At 38.8% G+C, this 20,597-nt stretch overlaps 1 pseudogene; it reads right to left on the reverse strand.

Moving 5' to 3' along the window:
* Positions 1 to 17,442: 17,442 nt before the first annotated feature.
* LOC131820985 (nascent polypeptide-associated complex subunit alpha-like) lies at positions 17,443 to 20,189 on the reverse strand (annotated as a pseudogene).
* Between the last annotated feature and the right edge of the window lie 408 nt (positions 20,190 to 20,597).

A 20,597-nucleotide genomic window follows, 5' to 3' on the forward strand; every position in this document is an offset into this window, starting at 1 on the left:
CACCGGGAAGACGTACCAGTGGCTTAGAGACCACCTGAACCAAGCCAAAGAATAAAAAGTGTTAGAAAGTATAGTAATGAGTGAGACACTGCCTATATGGTATAATCCAAGTCCTTTTCCAAAGAGGAAGAAGCTGGACTTTGACTATGCCTTTTTTCCCCACTAGAGCATTCTAGGAGAACACAAAAACAATCTCAAACAGTATGAAATAAAAAACAAATGAGAATGCAAAAGTAGCTTGTGAGATGTTTTGCTCCTTTGAAAGTTACTATGAGGCGTAGTGGAAAAATGGAGGTAAGTTAACCCAGAGATTGGTCATCTCTGTCTATGACTAGAAGAGGGTAGGCTAGTCATATGTAGTTAAGAGGAAAGACAGTATGAACAAAGAGGAATTATGAGGAAAGTGGGGCTAACCAAACCTTTAATCCCCCTACATCTTGTGGCTCAGACCCAGGGAAATCTCCAAAATCCCCAAATGGGGTCTGAGGAGGCAACTGTATCCTCCCCTGCTCTCAAAGCTCTGAACTCCCTCCCTTCATAATGGCCAGCAGCAAATACTCTGGCCCACAATGCAACTGAATCCTATTTGAAGCAGATTTCTGAACTCTTTGTCTTTTTAGCACTGCCCTGTACAGGGTATAACCAGCTCAGTGAGGTAGTGTGGATTTTTAGAAAGTACTTGACTTCAAATCAGAAGATCTGGGTTTGAGACCCAGATCCTCACTAACCATCTATGAGAACTTACACATCTCTAAACTTGGGCCTCAGTTATATTATTAAAAATAAAAGTTAATTAATTAACCTTTTAATTATAATTAATTAAAAATACTACACTTGAAGTGACATATCTTCTTCCAAACCTATAGGAAGTCTTCAGGGTCTCATTCCCCACTATATATTTATTTTACTATTTTTAGCCAACCCATTCAGATCTCTGTACTCCACTCCAGCAAATATACCAAAAAATGAAGCTCCTGTATAAACCACTAACTGTGTGTCCTCCTCAATAAGGTTTAGATATAGAAACTTACTAGTTAACTTTCACCTGTTTTTTAGATGGGAAAACAAGAAACTAAGGCCCAGAAAAGACATGTAGTTTTTTCTAAAGTCACGTAGGGAGCAAGTGGCAATGAACATTGTTGCCCAGACTTAGAAGGGAACCTTCTGTAAGTGAAGGGTGGTTGATGGGAGCTCTCACAGGAAAAGATCAAAGGGACAAATGGGACATGGTAAGGACACAAAACAACCTGGAATTAGCCCAGGAATGGGAATGCAGGAATCTTTCTACCTTCACTTCTACCTCTGCCACTAACCAGCTGTGAGGCCTTGGGTAGGCCCCTTCACTTTTTAGGATTTCAGATTTCTTCTCAGTAAAATAAATGAATTGAAGTAGACATTATCTAAGGATCTACTCCCTACTGTTGATACTCTGTGAGATATGATTCTGAGCTGAGCTCCTTTCTCTGAGCTTGAGCTCATGCTGTGGCTGTTCCCAAGGAAGTTTATAACAGGATATGAAGATATTAAGGCCCTATAGACACCTGGAGGTGTCTCTAGGTATCGTCTTCTCCTTCCCACGTATTTTCCCAGTGGACTCATTCTGAACCTTAGAGATCCAGCTCTAAGCATCATCTCATCTACAAGGCCTTCTCTGAGTCCCCAAAGTAGAGTTAATCACAACTTCTTTGGGGCTATTATGCTTTGTATAAACACTCACATTAGAGCACTAATCTTTCTGACTTAGCATTTCATTCATGAAATTCATGAACTGGCTATAAATATGGTTAAAGAATGAATGTTGGGGAATAGGAGATCAAAGCTGGAGGTAAGAGAGGATTTAAAAGCTAAGCAGAGGCCTGAACCAGATGAAGGCACAATGGTGAGCCAGTGATGAGAGTAGTTCTGTGCAAGGCACATGGTGAAATAGCTATTCATTAAGATGAGAATAAATGCGTGAAAGTGGGAATGATCCTGAAGACTGGTGTTTGCCTCTGTGCTGAGGGAGTGGGGGCAATAGTGAGAACTGAGACATAACGTTTTGTGGCTCACACTAAACTACTGGCCAATTTCATGATGCAAAGATCTCTTTCTTTTATGCTAGATGCGTCCAAGTAAAGTCCTCTAAACCATGACAAGTGGTTTTTAAAGGGTCTCAAAACAGCTTCATATAAGAGCATGAAGATCAGGCTGGGCAAGGGAACCAGGGGTAGGGAGAGGACTACGATCAGATGGCAGTAGGATCTATATTCCATTTTGCTTTGGGACCATTTAGGAGATAAGAAGGAATGAGTTGAGCTGAGTTAAGCCTCAAGCCACACTGTAGTGTGGTCTACCTCAGGAGTCAGCTAAGGGATGGCCCTTATGCACACACACATACACACACACACACACACACACACACACACACACACACACACACACCTGGCTGCCCTTAGAGCTTCCACACAGCAGGGGAAAACCAACTTTCCCAGCAGCCTGTGCAAAGGTCAAGCCGCCGAGAAGCCCCTAAAGAGAAGATTCAGAAAGTATAAGAGGGTTCAGGGAATGGATGGGCACAATGACCAACAAAAATTTTGGACTCCTGTTTCAGGTGGACTTGACCTAGTACTGCCAAACAAGGCAGGAAAAGGCCTGGTTTGGTTTTGGCCTGACTTCAGAGTGGGCAATAAGTGCCCACAAACAGGCTGCTATGGAAAAAAAACTTTTCCCTCTGGAAAATCATGGCCTTTAGCACATTCCCCAGAATGACATCAACCAGGGAACAGTGCCAAAAATGTGACTTTCACATTTCTGCAGCAACAGACAATTTCCTCTCCCTACTTGCCTTTTTTTCTTATATGTATAAATAAGGGAACCAGTTGATCATTCAAAAAATATGAACATCTTAAGCACTTCCAGGCTTTGCAAGTAGTAATTATTATTAGAAGCAAGTGACCATGCCTCTTAGAAATGTTATTTCACGTATCCCTTTTCTGGTTCCTTACAGGAGATTTATATATGCAGCCATGCTGAACGGAAATAATAAAAGTTGACACAATGGCCACACCAAAATGGATTTTTTCCCTACTTGATTTATTTCACCAACTTTGCACATGAATGTTCCATTTGGTCTGCCCCAAAACTCTTAAGCCTGAGGGCAAGAGACTGGAGGTCATCCAGTCCATGGTGGCTGAGAACAGAATCAACCAATGCAAAAGAAGGAGGACAGAAACATCAGGGAAACCCAGATTTCTGACTGGCCCATTTTTGTTCAAACTCACCCAGAGGTCACCCTAAATTCTTAATAAAGAGGTAAAAGCAATATTCATTATATTTGCCCACAACCTCTATCCCCTCATTCTTATCTCCTTACTTAATCTACCTTTCTTCTTGAGCCACAACATTCATCTAAACTCTGGAAATGATGAATGACTTACTCCTTCACTACCTAGACTGTTTCCTTTTTTTTTCTCTCCACCAACCACTTGCTTCATCAGCCTTCCTAGTATATAGACCCTTAGAGACTGCACCCAGCTACATAGCTCAGGTCTAGTTATTCATGAGCAATAGCCTTTTAGTATGAGCTTTATAGCTGGGGTAATAAGGGGAACCAAAGTCTAAAAATGTTTCTATCTACTCAGGTGAGGGAAGTTTTCTGATTTACCTAGAATAGAATGGGCTACTTACTGGTTCATACCCTATGCTGCTAAAATGATTTTGCCCTCCAGCTGCTGGTTATGTTCAACTAGTTATCTAGCTGACAGAGAGCTTCCTCATTCGGGGGGTGGCAACACAGATGCCAAAATAGAAGTGTCTGTGGCATAAGATTGGAGTGAATTTTTACTTAAGAACACATGCATCTGCAATCAGGAGTCAGAGAGCCAAGGAATGTCAGCTAAGCGTTTACATCACTGATTCAAATCCAAAAACAGGTGAAATTAAACTGAGGCCAGTTCTTCTGAATCCTGGGATTCAAAAGACAACATAAAAGGCCATGTATTTTCTACAGAACTTTGATGAAGCTGTTATCCATGCTAAAGAAGTATTAGGTGATCCTTCCAAAATTATATGAGAATCCAAAGAAATGTTGGAAGTCCTTGGATCTTGCCAGGATAACAAGCTCTAACATGCATTGACTTGGTCTGGAGCCCAACAAAATAATCCATGAGGAAGTAGTAAGTACAAAAACCTCAAATATGTCCTGATCCAATTTGCATTTTATAGACTTAGTTAAGGGCTGGAATTGTCATGAATGTTCTGGGTTTAGTCCCTTAGAGTAAATCAAGCAAATATATATCAAGATATATATATATATATATATGTATATATATATATATATATAATCAAGCAATATATATCAGGGATTAAGTGCATGAATTTCATAGTCACAAAACTGGGCATAAAATTCCTCAATGTATGACACAGTATAAGGTGCTTAACCTCTCTATACCCCAGTTTCCTAATTTGTATTATAGAAATAATGATAGTACCAACTTAATAAATTTGTTGTAAGGATTAATAAAAAATACACATAAAATATATATTAATAAAATTTAATATAAAATATATATTAATAAAATTAATATATATTAATAAATTATATATACATACACACATATACATATATATGTACATGTACACACACACACACATACACACACCACTTCATGCACTGCTTGGCACATGGTAAGCAACCAGTAAATGATAACTATAAATGTCTTCTAGATGATTATCTCCTTATATAAAGTTTAAGTCACAGACACATATGTCTGTGAACATTATGGATACTAGATATCATGAATCTATGTCCACAATGCTTGTATCTGATTTACAATGCTATCTTACAAGTCCACAAACAATATTGTTAACCCCAAAAGAACCATGGTAAAAAGTGGGTCAAGTAAGTCAAAGACACATGGCAAATCTGGTAGTCATTATAGAGCAGGACGTCCCTATTCTTTACAATGAAAACTGCAGTTGCCTAAGTAAGGGAAGTAGAAAAATAAAAAGAATATTAGCAAAGGTTAAATGCAAGGAAGTGCTAAGAGACTTGGCCATGGTCTCTTTTTTTCCCACCCTATGTTGTACATTTTATTCCTGTGACTTACTCATTCCATAACTAAAAGCTGGTATCTCCCACCTCTTTTCACCCTTTTCCCCAAGGCCCCTGCCACCCTCCCCTCTGGCAACCATCAGTTTCTTCTCTATATTCACATATCGGATTCTGCTTCCTGTTTATTCATTTGTTTGGCTTTTTTTTTTTTTAAGATTCCACTTATGAGTTAAATCATATGGTATTTGTCTTTCTCACTCTGACTTATTTCACTTAGCATAATACCCTCTAGGTCCATCCATGTGTGTCAGATAGCATGATCTCAACCTGATTGATGGCTAATTATATATATCTATGTATATATTCCTTATCCATTCATCTTTTTTTAAGCAGGCTCCATGCCCAGTCTGGAGCCCAATGTGGGGCATGAACTCACAACCCTGAGATCAGCCCTGACCTGAGATCAAGAGTTTGATGCTTAACTGACTGAGCCACCCAGGCACCCCTCCATTCATCTGTTGATGGACACTTAGTTGCTCCATATCTTGATTATCGCAAATAATGCTGCAATAAACACAGTGGTGCATATATCTTTTTTTTTCATTTATTTATTTTCAGCATAACAGTATCATTATTTTTTCACCACACCCAGTGCTCCATGCAATCCCTGCCCTCTATAATACCCACCACCTGGTACCCCAACGTCCCACCCCCCCGCCACTTCAAACCCCTCAGATTGTTTTTCAGAGTCCATAGTCTCTCATGATTCACCTCCCCTTCCAATTTACCCCAACCCCCTTCTCTCTAATTCTCCATGTTCTCCATGCTTTTTGTTATGCTCCACAAATAAGTGAAACCATATGATAATTTACTCTCTCTGCTTGACTGATTTCACTCAGCATAATCTCTTCCAGTCCCATCCATGTTGCTATAAAAGTTGGTTATTCGTTCTTTCTGATGGAGGAATAATACTCCATAGTGTATATGGACCACATCTTCCTTATTCATTCATCCGTTGAAGGGCATCTTGGTTCTTTCCACAGTTTGGTGACTGTGGCCATTGCTGCTATATGGCACTTCTTTTCACTACATCTGTATCTTTGGGGTAAATACCCAGGAGTGCAATGGCAGGGTCATAAGGAAGTTCTATTTTTAATTTCTTGAGGAATCACCATACTGTTCTCCAAAGAGGCTGCACCAACTTGCATTCCCACCAACAGAAATTGACACCCTGAATAGATCAATATCTAGTAATGAGATTGAAGCGGTGATCAAAAACCTCCCAAAAAACAAGAGCCCAGGACCTGCTGGATTCCCTGGAGAATTCTACCAAACTTTCAAAGAAGAAATAACACCTATTCTCCTGAAGCTGTTTCAAAAAATTGAAGCAGAAGGAAAACTTGCTGACTCTTTCTATGAAGCCAGCATTACCCTGATCCCCAAACCAGGCAAAGACCCTACCAAAAAGGAGAATTTCAGACCAATATGACTGATGAATATGGATGCTAAGATTCTCAACAAGATCCTAGCAAACAGGATCCAACAGCACATTAAAATGATTATCCACCATGACCAGGTGGGATTCATTCTTGGGCTACAGGGATGGTTCAACATTCACAAATCAATCAACGTGATAGAACAAATTAATAAGAGAAGAGAGAAGAACCACATGGTCCTCTCAATTGATGCAGAAAAAGCATTTGACAAAATCCAGCATCCATTCCTGATTAAAATGCTTCAAAGTATAGGGATAGAGGGAGTATTCCTGAACTTCATCAAATCTATCTATGAAAGACCCACAGCAAATATCATCCTCAATGGGAAAAAGCTTGCATCCTTCCCGTTGAGATCAGGAACACAACAAGGATGCCCACTCTCACCACACTTGTTCAACATAGTATTAGAAGTCCTAGCAACAGCAATCAGACAACAAAGAGAAATAAAAGGTATCCAAATTGGTAAAGAAGAAGTCAAACTCTCCCTCTTTGCAGATGACATGATTCTTTATATGGAAAACCCAAAAGACTCCACCCCCAAACTACTAGAACTCATACAGCAATTCAGCAATGTGGCAGGATACAAAGTCAATGTACAGAAATCAGTGGCGTTCTTATACACTAACAATGAAAATACAGAAAGGGAAATTAGAGAATCGATTCCATTTACTATAGCACCAAGAACCATAAGATACCTGGGAATAAACCTAACCAAAGAGGTAAAGGATCTGTACTCGAGGAACTACAGAACACTCATGAAAGAAATTGAAGAAGACACAAAAGGATGGAAGACCATTCCATGCTCTTGGATCAGAAGAATAAATATTGTTAAAATGTCTATACTGCCTACAGCAATCTATACTTTTAATGCTATTCCGATCAAAATTCCACCGGTATTCTTCAAAGAGCTGGAGCAAATAATCCTAAAATTGTTATGGAATCAGAAGAGACCCCCAATTGCTAAGAAAATGTTGAAAAACAAAAATAAAACTGGGGGCATCACGTTACCTGATTTCAAGCTTTACTACAAAGCATATATCTTTTTTAATGTATGCTTTTGTTTACTTTGGGTGTTACTTTAGTAAAAACAATAGTAGAATTATTGGATCATAAGGCATTTCTATTTTAATTTTTTGAGGAACCTCCATATTGTTTTCCAGAGTGGTTGTATCAACTGACATTTCCACCAACAGTAACATATTGTTTTGTATATGAACTTTCCTTTTCCCCCACTTCCTCGTCAACACTTGTTATTTCTACTCTTTTCTATTTTAGACATTCTTACAGGTGGGAGGTAATATCTCCTTATGGTATTGATTTACATTCCCCTAATGATTAGTGATCTTGAGAATCTTTTCATATGTCTTCTGGCCATCTGTATATCTTCTTGGGAAAAAATGTCTATTTAAGTACTTTGTCCATTTATTAATCAAATTGTTTTGTTTTGTTGAGTTGTATAAGTTCTTTATATATTTTGGATATTAACTCCTTATTAGATATATCATTTGCGATATCTTCACCCACTTGGTAGGTTTCCTTTTGTTTTGTTGGTGGTTTCCATTGCTGTGCAGAAGCTTTTTATTTTGATCTATTCCTTGTAGTTTATTTTTGCTTTCATTTCCCTTGCCAGAGAAGACATATCTAGAAAAATTTTGCTACTGTTCATGTCAGAGAAATCACAGCTTGTGTACTCTTCTAGGACTTTTATGTTTTCAGATATCACATTTAGGTCTTTAATACATTTTGAGTTTATGTTTGTATACGATGTTGTTTTTAAATTATGTTCAGTTAACACTGTATAGTACATCATTAGTTTTTGATGCAGTGTTCAATGATTCATTTGTTGTGTATAACACCCAGTGCTCCTCACAAAACATGCTCTCCTTAGCACCCATAACCCAGCTACCCCAGACCCCACCTCAATTCCCTCTGAAATCCTCAGTTTGCTTCCCAGAGTCCATAGTCTCTCATGGTTTGTCTCCTCTCTGACATCCCCCCCTTCAGTTTCCCTCTCTTCCCCTATAGTCCTCCATATTATTGCTCATGCTCCACATAGGAGTGAAACCATGTGATAATTGTCTTTCTCTGTTTGACCTACTTCACTCAGCATAATTCCTGATTAAAACTCTTCAGAGTGTAGGGATAGAAGGAACATTCCTCAATATCATAAGAACCCTCTATGAAAAGCCCACAGCAAATACATTCTCAATGGGGAAAAGCTGAACGCTTTTTCCTTAAGGTCAGGAACACAACAGGGAGGCCCACTCTCATCAGTGTTGTTCAACAAAGTATTAGGCGTTCTAGTTTCACAATCAGACAACAAAAAGAAAACGTATTCAAATTGGCAAAGAAGAAGTCAAACTCTCTCTCTTTGCAAATGACATGATAATTTATATGGGAAACCTAAAAGGATCCACCCCCAAATTACTAGAACTCATACAGCAATTCAACAACGTTGCAGGATCCAAAATCAATGCAAAGAAATCAGTTGCTTTTCTTTCATTTTTAAAAATTTTTTATTTTTTATAAACATATATTTTTATCCCCAGGGGTACAGGCCTGTGAATCACCAGGTTTACACACTTCACAGCACTCACCAAAGCACATACCCTCCCCAATGTCCATAATCCCACCCCCTTCTCGCAAATCCCCTCCCCCCAGCAACCCTCAGTTTGTTTTGTGAGATTAAGAGTCACTTATGGTTTGTCTCCCTCCCAATCCCATCTTGTTTCATTGATTCTTCTCCTACCCACTTAAGCGCCCATGTTGCATCACCACTTCCTCATATCAGGGAGATTATATGATAGTTATCTTTCTCTGCCTGACTTATTTCACTAAGCATGATACGCTCTAGTTCCATCCATGTTGTCGCAAATGGCAAGATTTCATTTCTTTTGATGGCTGCATAGTATTCCATTGTGTATATAGACCACATCTTCTTGATCCATTCATCTGTTGATGGACATCGAGGTTCTTTCAATAGTTTGGATATTGTGGACATTGCTGCTATAAACATTCGGGTGCACGTGCCCCTTTGGATCACTACGTTTGTATCTTTAGGGTAAATACCCAATAGTGCAATTGATGGGTCATAGGGCAGTTCTATTTTCAACATTTTGAGGAACCTCCATGCTGTTTTCCAGAGTGGCTGCACCAGCTTGCATTCCCACCAACAGTGTAGGAGGGTGCCCCTTTCTCCGCATCCTCGCCAGCATCTGTCATTTCCTGACTTGTTTATTTTAGCCATTCTGACTGGTGTGAGGTGATATCTCATTGTGGTTTTGATTTGTATTTCCCTGATGCCGAGTGATATGGAGCACTTTTTCATGTGTCTGTTGGCCACCTGGATGTCTTCTTTGCAGAAATGTCTGTTCATGTCCTCTGCCCATTTCTTGATTGGATTATTTGTTCTTTGGGGGTTGAGTTTGCTAAGTTCTTTATAGATTCTGGACACTAGTCCTTTATCTGATATGTCGTTTGCAAATATCTTCTCCCATTCTGTCAGTTGTCTTTTAATTTTGTTAACTGTTTCCTTTCCTGTGCAAAAGCTTTTGATCTTGATGAAATCCCAGTAGTTCATTTTTGCCCTTGCTTCCCTTGCCTTTGGCGATGTTCCTAGGAAGATGTTGCTGCGGCTGAGGTCGAAGAGGATGCTGCCTGTGTTCTCCTCAAGAATTCTGATGGATTCCTTTCGCACATTGAGGTCCTTCATCCATTTTGAGTCTATTTTCGTGTGTGGTGTAAGGAAATGGTCCAATTTCATTTTTCTGCATGTGGCTGTCCAGTTTTCCCAGCACCATTTATTGAAGAGGCTTTCTTTTTTCCATTGGACATTCTTTCTTGCTTTGTCGAAGATTAGTTGACTGTAGAGTTGAGGGTCTATTTCTGGGCTCTCTATTCTGTTTCATTGATCTATGTGTCTGTTTTTGTGCCAGTACCATGCTGTCTTGATGATGACAGCTTTGTAATAGAGCTTGAAGTCCGGAATTGTGATGCCACCAACGTTGGCTTTCTTTTTCAATATCCCTTTGGCTATTCGAGGTCTTTTCTGGTTCCATATAAATTTTAGAATTATTTGTGCCATTTCTTTGAAAAAGATGGATGGTACTTTGATAGGAATTGCATTAAATGTGTAGATTGCTTTAGGTAGCATAGACATTTTCACAATATTTATTCTTCCAATCCAGGAGCATGGAACATTTTTCCTTTTCTCTGTGTCTTCCTCAATTTCTTTCATGAGTTCTTTATAGTTTTCTGAGTATAGATTCTGTGCCTCTTTGGTTAGGTTTATTCCTAGGTATCTTATGGTTTTGGGTACAATTGTAAATGGGATTGACTCCTTAATTTCTCTTTCTTCTGTCTTGCTGTTGGTGTAGAGAAATGCAAATGATTTCTGTGCATTGATTTTATATCCTGACTCTTTACTGAATTCCTGTACAAGTTCTAGCAGTTTTGGAGTGGAGTCTTTTGGGTTTTCCACATATAGTATCATATCATCTGCGAAGAGTGATAATTTGACTTCTTCTTTGCCGATTTGGATGCCTTTAATTTCCTTTTGTTGTCTGATTGCTGAGGCTAGGACCTCTAGTACTATGTTGAATAACAGTGGTGATAATGGACATCCCTGCCGTGTTCCTGACCTTAGCGGAAAAGCTTTCCATTTTTCTCCATTGAGAATGATATTTGCGGTGGGTTTTTCATAGATGGCTTTGATGATATTGAGGTATGTGCCCTCTATCCCTACACTTTGAAGAATTTTGATCAGGAAGGGATGCTGTACTTTGTCAAATGCTTTTTCAGCATCTATGGAGAGTATCATATGGTTCTTGTTCTTTCTTTTATTGATGTATTGTATCACATTGACTGATTTGCGGATGTTGAACCAACCTTGCAGCCCTGGAATAAATCCCACTTGGTCGTGGTGAATAATCCTTTTAATGTACTGTTGAATCCTATTGGCTAGTATTTTGTTGAGTATTTTCGCATCTGTATTCATCAAGGATATTGGTCTATAGCTCTCTTTTTTGATGGGATCCTTGTCTGGTTTTGGGATCAAGGTGATGCTGGCCTCATAAAATGAGTTTGGAAGTTTTCCTTCCATTTCTATTTTTTGGAACAGTTTCAGGAGAATAGGAATTAGTTCTTCTTTAAATGTTTGGTAGAATTCCCCCGGGAAGCCGTCTGGCCCTGGGCTTTTGTTTGTTTGGAGATTTTTAATGACTGTTTCAATCTCCTTACTGGTTATGGGTCTGTTCCAGCTTTCTACTTCTTCTTGGTTCAGTTGTGGTAGTTTATATGTTTCTAGGAATGCATCCATTTCTTCCAGATTGTCAAATTTGTTGGCGTAGTGTTGCTCATAGTATGTTCTTATAATAGTTTGTATTTCTTTGGTGTTAGTTGTGATCTCTCCTCTTTCATTCATGATTTTATTTAATTGGGTCCTTTCTTCTTTCTTTTTGATAAGTCGGGCCATGGGTTTATCAATTTTGTTAATTCTTTCAAAGAACCAGCTCCTAGTTTCGTTGATTTGTTCTAATGTGTTTTTGTTTTCTATTTCATTTATTTCTGCTCTGATCTTTATGATTTCTCCTCTCCTGCTTGGCTTAGGGTTTCTTTCTTGTTCTTTCTCCAGCTCCTTTAGGTGTAGGGTTAAGTTGTGTACCTGAGACCTTTCTTGTTTCTTGAGAAAGGCTTGTACCGCTATATATTTTCCTCTCAGGACTGCCTTTGTTGTGTCCCACAGATTTTGAACCATTGTATTTTCATTGTCCTTGGTTTCCATGATTTTTTCAATTCTTCTTTAATTTCCCGGTTGACCCATTAATTCTTTAGAAGGATGCTGTTTAGTCTCCATGTATTTGGGTTCTTTTCAAACGTCTTTTTGTGGTTGAGTTGTAGCTTTAGAGCATTTTGGTCTGAAAATATGCAGGGAATGATCCCAATCTTTTGATACCGGTTGAGTCCTGATTTAGGACCGAGGATGTGATCTATTCTGGAGAATGTTCCATGTGCACTAGAGAAGAATGTGTATTCTGTTGCTTTGGGATGAAATGTTCTGAATATATCTGTGATGTCCATCTGGTCCAGTGTGTCGTTCAAGGCCTTTATGTCCTTGCTGATCTTTTGTTTGGATGATCTGTCCATTTCAGTGAGGGGAGTGTTAAAGTCCCCTACTATTATTGTATTTTTGTTGATGTGTTTCTTTGATTTTGTTATTAATTGGTTTATATATTTAGCTGCTCCCACGTTGGGGGCATAGATATTTAAAATTGTTAGATCTTCTTGTTGGACAGACCCTTTGAGTATGATATAGTGCCCTTCCTCATCTCTTATTATAGTCTTTGGCTTAAAATCTAATTGATCTGATATAAGGATTGCCACTCCTGCTTTCTTCTGATGTCTATTAGCATGGTAAATTCTTTTCCACCCCCTCACTTTAAATCTGGAGGTGTCTTCGGGCTTAAAATAAGTTTCTTGGAGGCAACATACAGATGGGTTCTGTTTTTTTATCCATTCTGATACCCTGTGTCTTTTGACAAGGGCATTTAGCCCATTAACATTCAGGGTAACTATTGAGAGATATGAATTTACTGCCATTGTATTGCCTGTAAGGTGACTGTTACTGTATATGGTCTCTGTTCCTTTCTGATCTACCACTTGTACGCTCTCTCTTTGCTTAGAGGACCCCTTTCAATATTTCCTGCAGAGCTGGTTTGGTGTTTGCAAATTCTTTCAGTTTTTGTTTGTCCTGGAAGCTTTTAATCTCTCCTTCTATTTTCAATGATAGCCTAGCTGGATTTAGTATTCTTGGCTGCATGTTTTTCTCGTTTAGTGCTCTGAAAATATGATGCCAGCTCTTTCTGGCCTGCCAGGTCTCTGTGGATAAGTCAGCTGCCATTCTAATATTTTTACCATTGTATGTTACAGACTTCTTTTCCTGGGCTGCTTTCAGGAATTTCTCTTTGTCACTGAGACTTGTAAATTTTACTATTAGGTGACGGGGTGTGGGCCTATTCTTATTGATTTTGAGGGGCATTCTCTGAACCTCCTGAATTTTGATGCTCGTTCCCTTTGCCATATTGGGGAAATTCTCCCCAATAATTCTCTCCAGTATACCTTCTGCTCCCCTCTCTCTTTCTTCTTCTTCTGGAATCCCAATTATTCTAATGTTGTTTCGTCTTATGGTGTCACTTATCTCTCGAATTCTCCCCTGGTGGTCCAGTAGATGTTTGTCCCTCTTTTGCTCAGCTCCTTTATTCTCTGTCATTTGGTCTTCTAGATCACTAATTCTTTCTTCTGCCTCATTTATCCTAGCAGTGAGAGCCTCCGTTTTTGATTGCACCTCATTAATAGCTTTTTTGATTTCAACTGGGTTAGATTTTAATTCTTTTATTTCTCCAGAAAGGGCTTTTATAACTCTCGAGAGGGTTTCTCTAATATCTTCCATGCCTTTTTTGAGCCCGGATAGAACCTTGAGAGTTGTCATTCTGAACTCTAGATCTGACATATTACCAATGTCTGTATTGATTAGGACCCTAGCCTTCGGTACTGCCTCTTGTTCTTTTTTTTGTGTTGAATTTTTCTGTCTTGTCATTTTGTCCAGATAAGAGTATATGAAGGAGCAAGTAAAATACTAAAAGGGTGGCAACAACCGCAGGAAAATATGCCTTAACCAAATTAGAAGAGATCCCAAATCGTGAGGGGGGGGAGAATGGGGATAAAAAGAGGTTCAAAAAGGAAGAAAGAAAAAAAAAAGAAAAAAGAAAAGAAAAGAATTAAGAAAGAAAACAAATAAGAAAAATATAATATATATATATATATATGATAAACTAGTTAAAAAACGTTAAAAAAGAAGAAGGTAAAAGTTAAAAAAAATTACCAGAAGGCGAAAAAAAAAAAAATGAAAAAGAAAAAAATTAAATTAACTGCAAGACTAAAAAAAAATCACAGGGAAAAACCATGAGTTCCGTGCTTTGCTTTCTCCTCCTCTGGAATTCTGCTGCTCTCCTTGGTATTGAAACTGCACTCCTTGTTAGGTGAACTTGGTCTCGGCTGGATTTCTTGTTGATCTTCTGGGGGAGGGGCCTGTTGTAGTGATTCTCAAGTGTCTTTGCCCCAGGCGGAATTGCCCCGCCCTTACCAGGGGCCGGGGTGAGTAATCCACTCGGGTTTGCTTTCAGGAGCTTTTGTTCCCTGAGCGCTTTCCATAGAGTTTTGGAGGACGGGAATAGAAATGGCGGCCTCCTGGTCTCCGGCCCGGTGGAGCCGAGAGCCCAGGGCCCCACTCCTCAGTGCGCCCTCAGAGAACAATGCCCAGTTACTCCCATCTGCCTGACCTCCGGCCGCGCTCCGAGCTCACCGAGCCTGCGACCAGTTCAAGGTATCACCGAGCTGCAAGTTTACTGTCGGCTCTGTCTCTGTAGCCGGCTTTCCCATTCCAATACCCGCAAGCTCTACGATACTCCGACACCCCCAATCCTTCTGTGACCCTGCGGGACCTGAGGCCACGCTGACCCCGCGTGGGCTTCGCCCCGCTTTAGCCTCTGGAGCGATGTCCATCAGTGGAACAGACTTTTAAAAGTCCTGATTTTGTTCGCCGTTGCCCCGCCGCTTGCCGGGAGCCAGCCCCTCCCCCCGGGGTCTATCTTCCCGTCGCTTTGGATTCACTTCTCCGCTGGTCCTATGTTTCAGAAAGTGGTTGTTTTTCTGTTTCCAGAATTGCTGTTCTTCTTCTCTTCGATCTGCCGATGGATTTTCAGGTGTTTGCAATCTTTAGATAAGCTATCTAGCTGATCTCCTGCTAGCTGAAGTAGTCTCAGCCTGCTACTTCGCCATCTTGACTCCTCCCTCTCAAATCAGTTGCTTTTCTATACACTAATTATGTAACAGTAGAAAGAGAAATTAAGGAACTGATTCCATTTACAATAGCACCAAAAACCATAAGATACCTAGGAATAAACCTAACCAAAGAGGTAAACAATCTATACTCTACAAATTACAGGACACTTATGAAAGAAATTGAAAAAGAAACAAAAAGATGGAAAAACTTTCCATGTTTATGGATCAGATAAACATTGTTAAACTGTCTATCCTACCCAGAGTAATATAATTTCAATGCTATCCCTATTAAAATGCCATTGGTTTTTTTCACAGAGTTGGATCAAACAAACCTAAAATTTGTATGGAATCAGAAGAGACCCCGAATCCCCAAAGGAATGTTGTATATGGTATTAGAAAGTGGTCCAGTTTCATCCTTTTGCTAATCAGTTTTCCAGTTTTTTGAAGAAACATTTTCCCATTGCATGTGCTTGCCTCATTTCTTGAAGATGAATCCACCATGTAATTTTGGATTTATTTCTAGGCTTTCTGCTCTATCCCACTGATCTGTGTGTCTATTTTTGTACCAGTACCATACTTTTTTGATTACTACAGATTTGTAGTATACTTTGAAATCTAAGATTGTAATACCTCCAGCTTTATTTTTCTTTCTCAAGATTGATTTGGCTATTTGAGGCCTTTAGTGATTCCATCAAATTTTAATATTTTTCTTCTAGTTTTGTGAAAAATGCTGTTGGCATTTTGATAGGGATTCCCTTTTTTTCCCACCCAACAAGAAGCCATAACTTTATTAATGAGAGAAATAGTACAAATCTCAAACCAAACTTCAGTTTTTCTTTTGAAACACCAAAAGACACTCCTCAATTTCAAAGCTGTGATCACCAAGACAGCTTGGTACTGTCATAAAAACAGACACATAGATCAGTGGAGCAGAGTAGAGAACCCAGATATGAACCCTCCACTCTATGGTCAAATAATCTTCGACAAAACAGGCAAAAATATACAGTGGAAAAAAGACATGCTCTTCAATAAATGGTGCTGGGAAAACTGGACAGCAATATGTAGAAGAATGAAACTTTACAATTCTCTTACACCGTACACAAAGATAAACTCAAAATGGATAAAAGAAAACAAACAAATAAATAAATAAATAAATAAATTTTTAAAATGGATAAAAGTCCTCAATGTGAGGCAGGAATCCATCAGAATCCTAGAGGAGAACATAGGCAGTAATCTTCGATACCAGCCACAGCAACTTCTTTCAAGATATGTCTCCAAAGGCAAAGGAAACAAAAGAGAAAATAAACTTTGGGGACTTCATCAAAATCCAAAGCTTCTGCACAGCAAAGGAAAGAGTCAACAAAACAAAGAGGCAACCCATGGAATGGAGAAGATATTTGCAAATGACAGTACAGACAAAAGGTTGATATCCAGGATCTATAAAGAACTCCTCAAACTCAACACACACAAAACAGATAATCATATCAAAAAATGGGCAGAAGACATGAACAGACACTGTTCCAATGAAGACATACAAATGGCTATCAGACACATGAAAAAATGTTCATCATCACTAGCCCTCAGAGAGATTCAAATTAAAACCACATTGAGATATCATCTTACACCAGTTAGAATGGCCAAAATTAGCAAGACAGGAAACAACATATGTTGGAGGGGATGTGGAGAAAGAGGAACCCTCTTCCACTGTTGGTGGGAATGCAAGTTGGTGCAGCCTCTTTGGAAAACAGTGTGGAGATTCCTGAAGAAATTAAAAATAGAGCTTCCCTATGACCCTGCAATTGCACTGCTGGGTATTTACCCCAAAGATACAGATGTCGTGAAAAGAAGGGTCATCTGTACCCCAACGTTTATAGCAGCAATGGCCACGGTCGCCAAACTGTGGAAAGAACCAAGATGCCCTTCTACAGATGAATGGATAAGGAAGATGTGGTCCATATACACTATGGAGTATTATGCCTCCATCAGAAAGGATGAATACCCAACTTTTGTAGCAACATGGACGGGACTGGAAGAGATTATGCTGAGTGAAATAAGTCAAGCAGAGAGAGTCATTTATCAGATGGTAAACATTTTTAATTCCATAATAGCATTTACAATATCATTACCATTGTTTTTCAGGGGTTGAACTGCTTTTGTTCTTGACACATTTGCTTGTGACATGACCTATTCTATGTCCTTAACCTCTACACCCGTTTCATCAACCTCTTCCTCTTAACACTTCTCTTGTACACTTCTCTTGTACAATTGGAGTTTAAATTCAATTACCCAGTATATAGTACTTCATTAGTTTTAGATGTAGTGTTCAGTGATTCATCAGTTGCATATAACACCCAATGCTCATCACAACATGTGCCCTCCTTAATACCCATCACCATGATATCCCATTCCCTACCCACCTCCCCTTCTCTGACCCTCAGTTTGTTTTCCAGAGTAAAGAGTCTCTCATGGTTTGTCTCCCTCTCTGATTTCTTCCCCCTCAGTTTTCTCTCTCTTCTCTATGATACTCTGTCCTATTTCTTATATTCCACATATGAGTGAAACCATATGATAATTTTCTTTCTCTGTTTGACTTATTTTACTTAGCATAATCCCCTCCAGTCCCATCCATGTTGATGTAAATGCTAAGTATTCATCCTGCCTGATGGCTGAGTAATATTCCATTGTATATATGAACCATATGAATATCCATTCACCTTTTAAAGGACAACTCAGCTCCTTCCATAGTTTGGCTATTGTGGACATTGCTGCTATGAACATTGGGGAATCAGGTGCCTCTTTGTTTCACTAAATTTGTATCTTTGGGGTAAATATCCAGCACTGCAGTTGTTGGATTGTAGGGTGGCTCTATTTTTAACTTCCAGAAGAACCTCCATACTATTTTCCAGAGTGGCTGTACCAGCTTGCATTCCCACCAACTGTGTAAGAGTGTTTCCCTTTCTCCACATCCTGGTCAACATTTGTTGTTTCCTGTCTTGTTAATTTTCACCATTCTGACTGGTGTAATGTGGTTTTGATTTGTATTTCCCTGATGTAATGTGGAGCTTTTTTTCATGTGTCTCTTGGCCATTTGTATGTCTTCTTTATAGAAGTGTCTGTTCATGTCTTCTGCCCTTTTCTTGACTGGACTATTTGGGGTTTTGAGGGTGTTGAGCTTGAGAAGTTCTTTATAGATCTTGGATATCAGCCCTTTCTCTGATACGTTATTTTCAAATATCTTCTCTCATTCTATAGGTTGCCTTTTAGTTTTATGATTGTTTTCCTTTCCAGGCAGAAGTTTTTCATCTTGATGAAGTCCCAAGAGTTCATTTTTGCCTTTGGTTCCCTTGCTTTTAGAGATGTGTCTTGAAAGAAGTTGCTGTGGCTGAGGTCGAAGAGGTTACTGCCTGAGTTCTCCTTTAGGATTTTAATGGATTCCTGCCTCACATTTAGGTCTTTCTTCCATTTTGAGTTTATCTTTGTGTATAGTGTAAAAGAATGGTCCAGTTTCATTCTTCTGCATGTGGCTGTCCAATTTTCCCAGCGCCATTTGTTGAAAAGACTGTCTTTTTTCCACTGTATATTTTTTCCTGTTTTGTCGAAGATTATTTCCACATAGAGTTGAGGGTCCATATCTGGGCTCTCCATTCTATTCCATTGATATGTGTGTCTGTTTTTGTGCTTGTGCCATGATGTCTTGATGATTACAGCTTTGTAATATAGCTTGAATTCAGGAATTCTGATGCCCCCAGCTTTGGTTTTCTTTTTCAACATTCCCCTGGTCAATTGGGGTCTTTTCTGGTTCCATACAAATTTTAGGATTATTTGTTCCAGCTCTGTGAAAAATGCTAATGGTATTTTTTTTTTTTTTTTTTTTTTTTTGCTGATGGTATTTTAATAAGGATTGCCTTGAATGTGTGAATTGCTCTGGGTAGCATAAACATTTTAACAATGTTTATTCTTCTAATCAATGAGCATGGAATATTTTTCCATCTCTGTATCTTCCTCGATTTCTTTCATAAGTGTTCTGTAGTTTATAAAGTATAGATCCTTTACTCCTTTGGTTAGGTGTATTCCTATGTATCTTATCATTTTTCATGAAATTTTAAATGGATCAATTCCTTAATTTCTCTTTCTTTAGTGACATTGTTAGTGTATAGAAAAGAAGTAAAACACATTCAAAATGGCAAAGAAGTTCAAACTCTCACTCTTCAGAGACAACATGATACTTAATGTGGAAAACCCAAAAGACACCACCCCAAAACTGCTAGAACTCATACAGCAATTCAGCATCATGACAGGATACAAAATCAATGTGCAGAAATCAGTTGCATTTCTATAACTAATAATATGGCAGAAGAAAAAGTCTGTGTGTTTTCCTGAATGTTTGAGACAGTTTCACCTTGAACTTTGAATTTCTGAACAGCTGCTAGTTGTGTCTGCTGAAATAAATCCTCCATCTTGGCTTCCTCAAAAACTATGCAGGTATCAGAAGCTGGGCTCGTAAATATTGATGACGTGATGACAAAGAGGATAGTCCTAGATTTATACATAGTGACTCTCATAACCTGTTGAAGACCCAGTTTAGAAATGCCTTCTATGCCTTCTTTTCATTCCAAGTCTATTTTTGCTTTTCTGTCTGATTCTTCATCAATTTCCACTGATGTTGCCAGCTGGGGTTGTGTGGTTGCCTGTATGGAATCCTGTTTCTTCAGCTTTGGTACTGATTCATCACTGTCATATTCTCATCCAGACCCTGTCTCAGCCTGAAGCTGTGGCAACTCCTACTCTGTAGTAGGGATAGTTTCTATGGCTTCACCATACATTTTGTGCAGAGAAGGTAGAACCAAGATGGCAGCAGAAAGAGAGGGACCTAATAGGGATTACATTGAATGTGTAGATTGCTTTGGGTAGTGTAGACATTTAATGATATTAATTCCTCTAATCCCCAAGCATGGAATATCTTTCCATTTGTTTGTGTCATCTTCAATTTCTTTCATCCATGTTTTATAGATTTCAGATTACAGGTCTTTCACATTTTTGGTTTATTTCTAGGTATTTTATTCTTTAGGGGCAATTGTAAATAAAGTTGTTATCTTAATTTTTTTCTATCTGCTACTTTGTTATTAGTGTATAGAAACACTGTGGATTTCTAGGTATTCATTTTGTATCTTGAACTTCACTGAATTCATTTATTCTAGTAATTTTTGTGGATTTCAGGATTTTTTATATAA

Source organism: Mustela lutreola, chromosome X (genome assembly GCF_030435805.1).
Source record: "Mustela lutreola isolate mMusLut2 chromosome X, mMusLut2.pri, whole genome shotgun sequence".
NCBI classification, from domain to species: Eukaryota; Metazoa; Chordata; class Mammalia; order Carnivora; family Mustelidae; genus Mustela; species Mustela lutreola.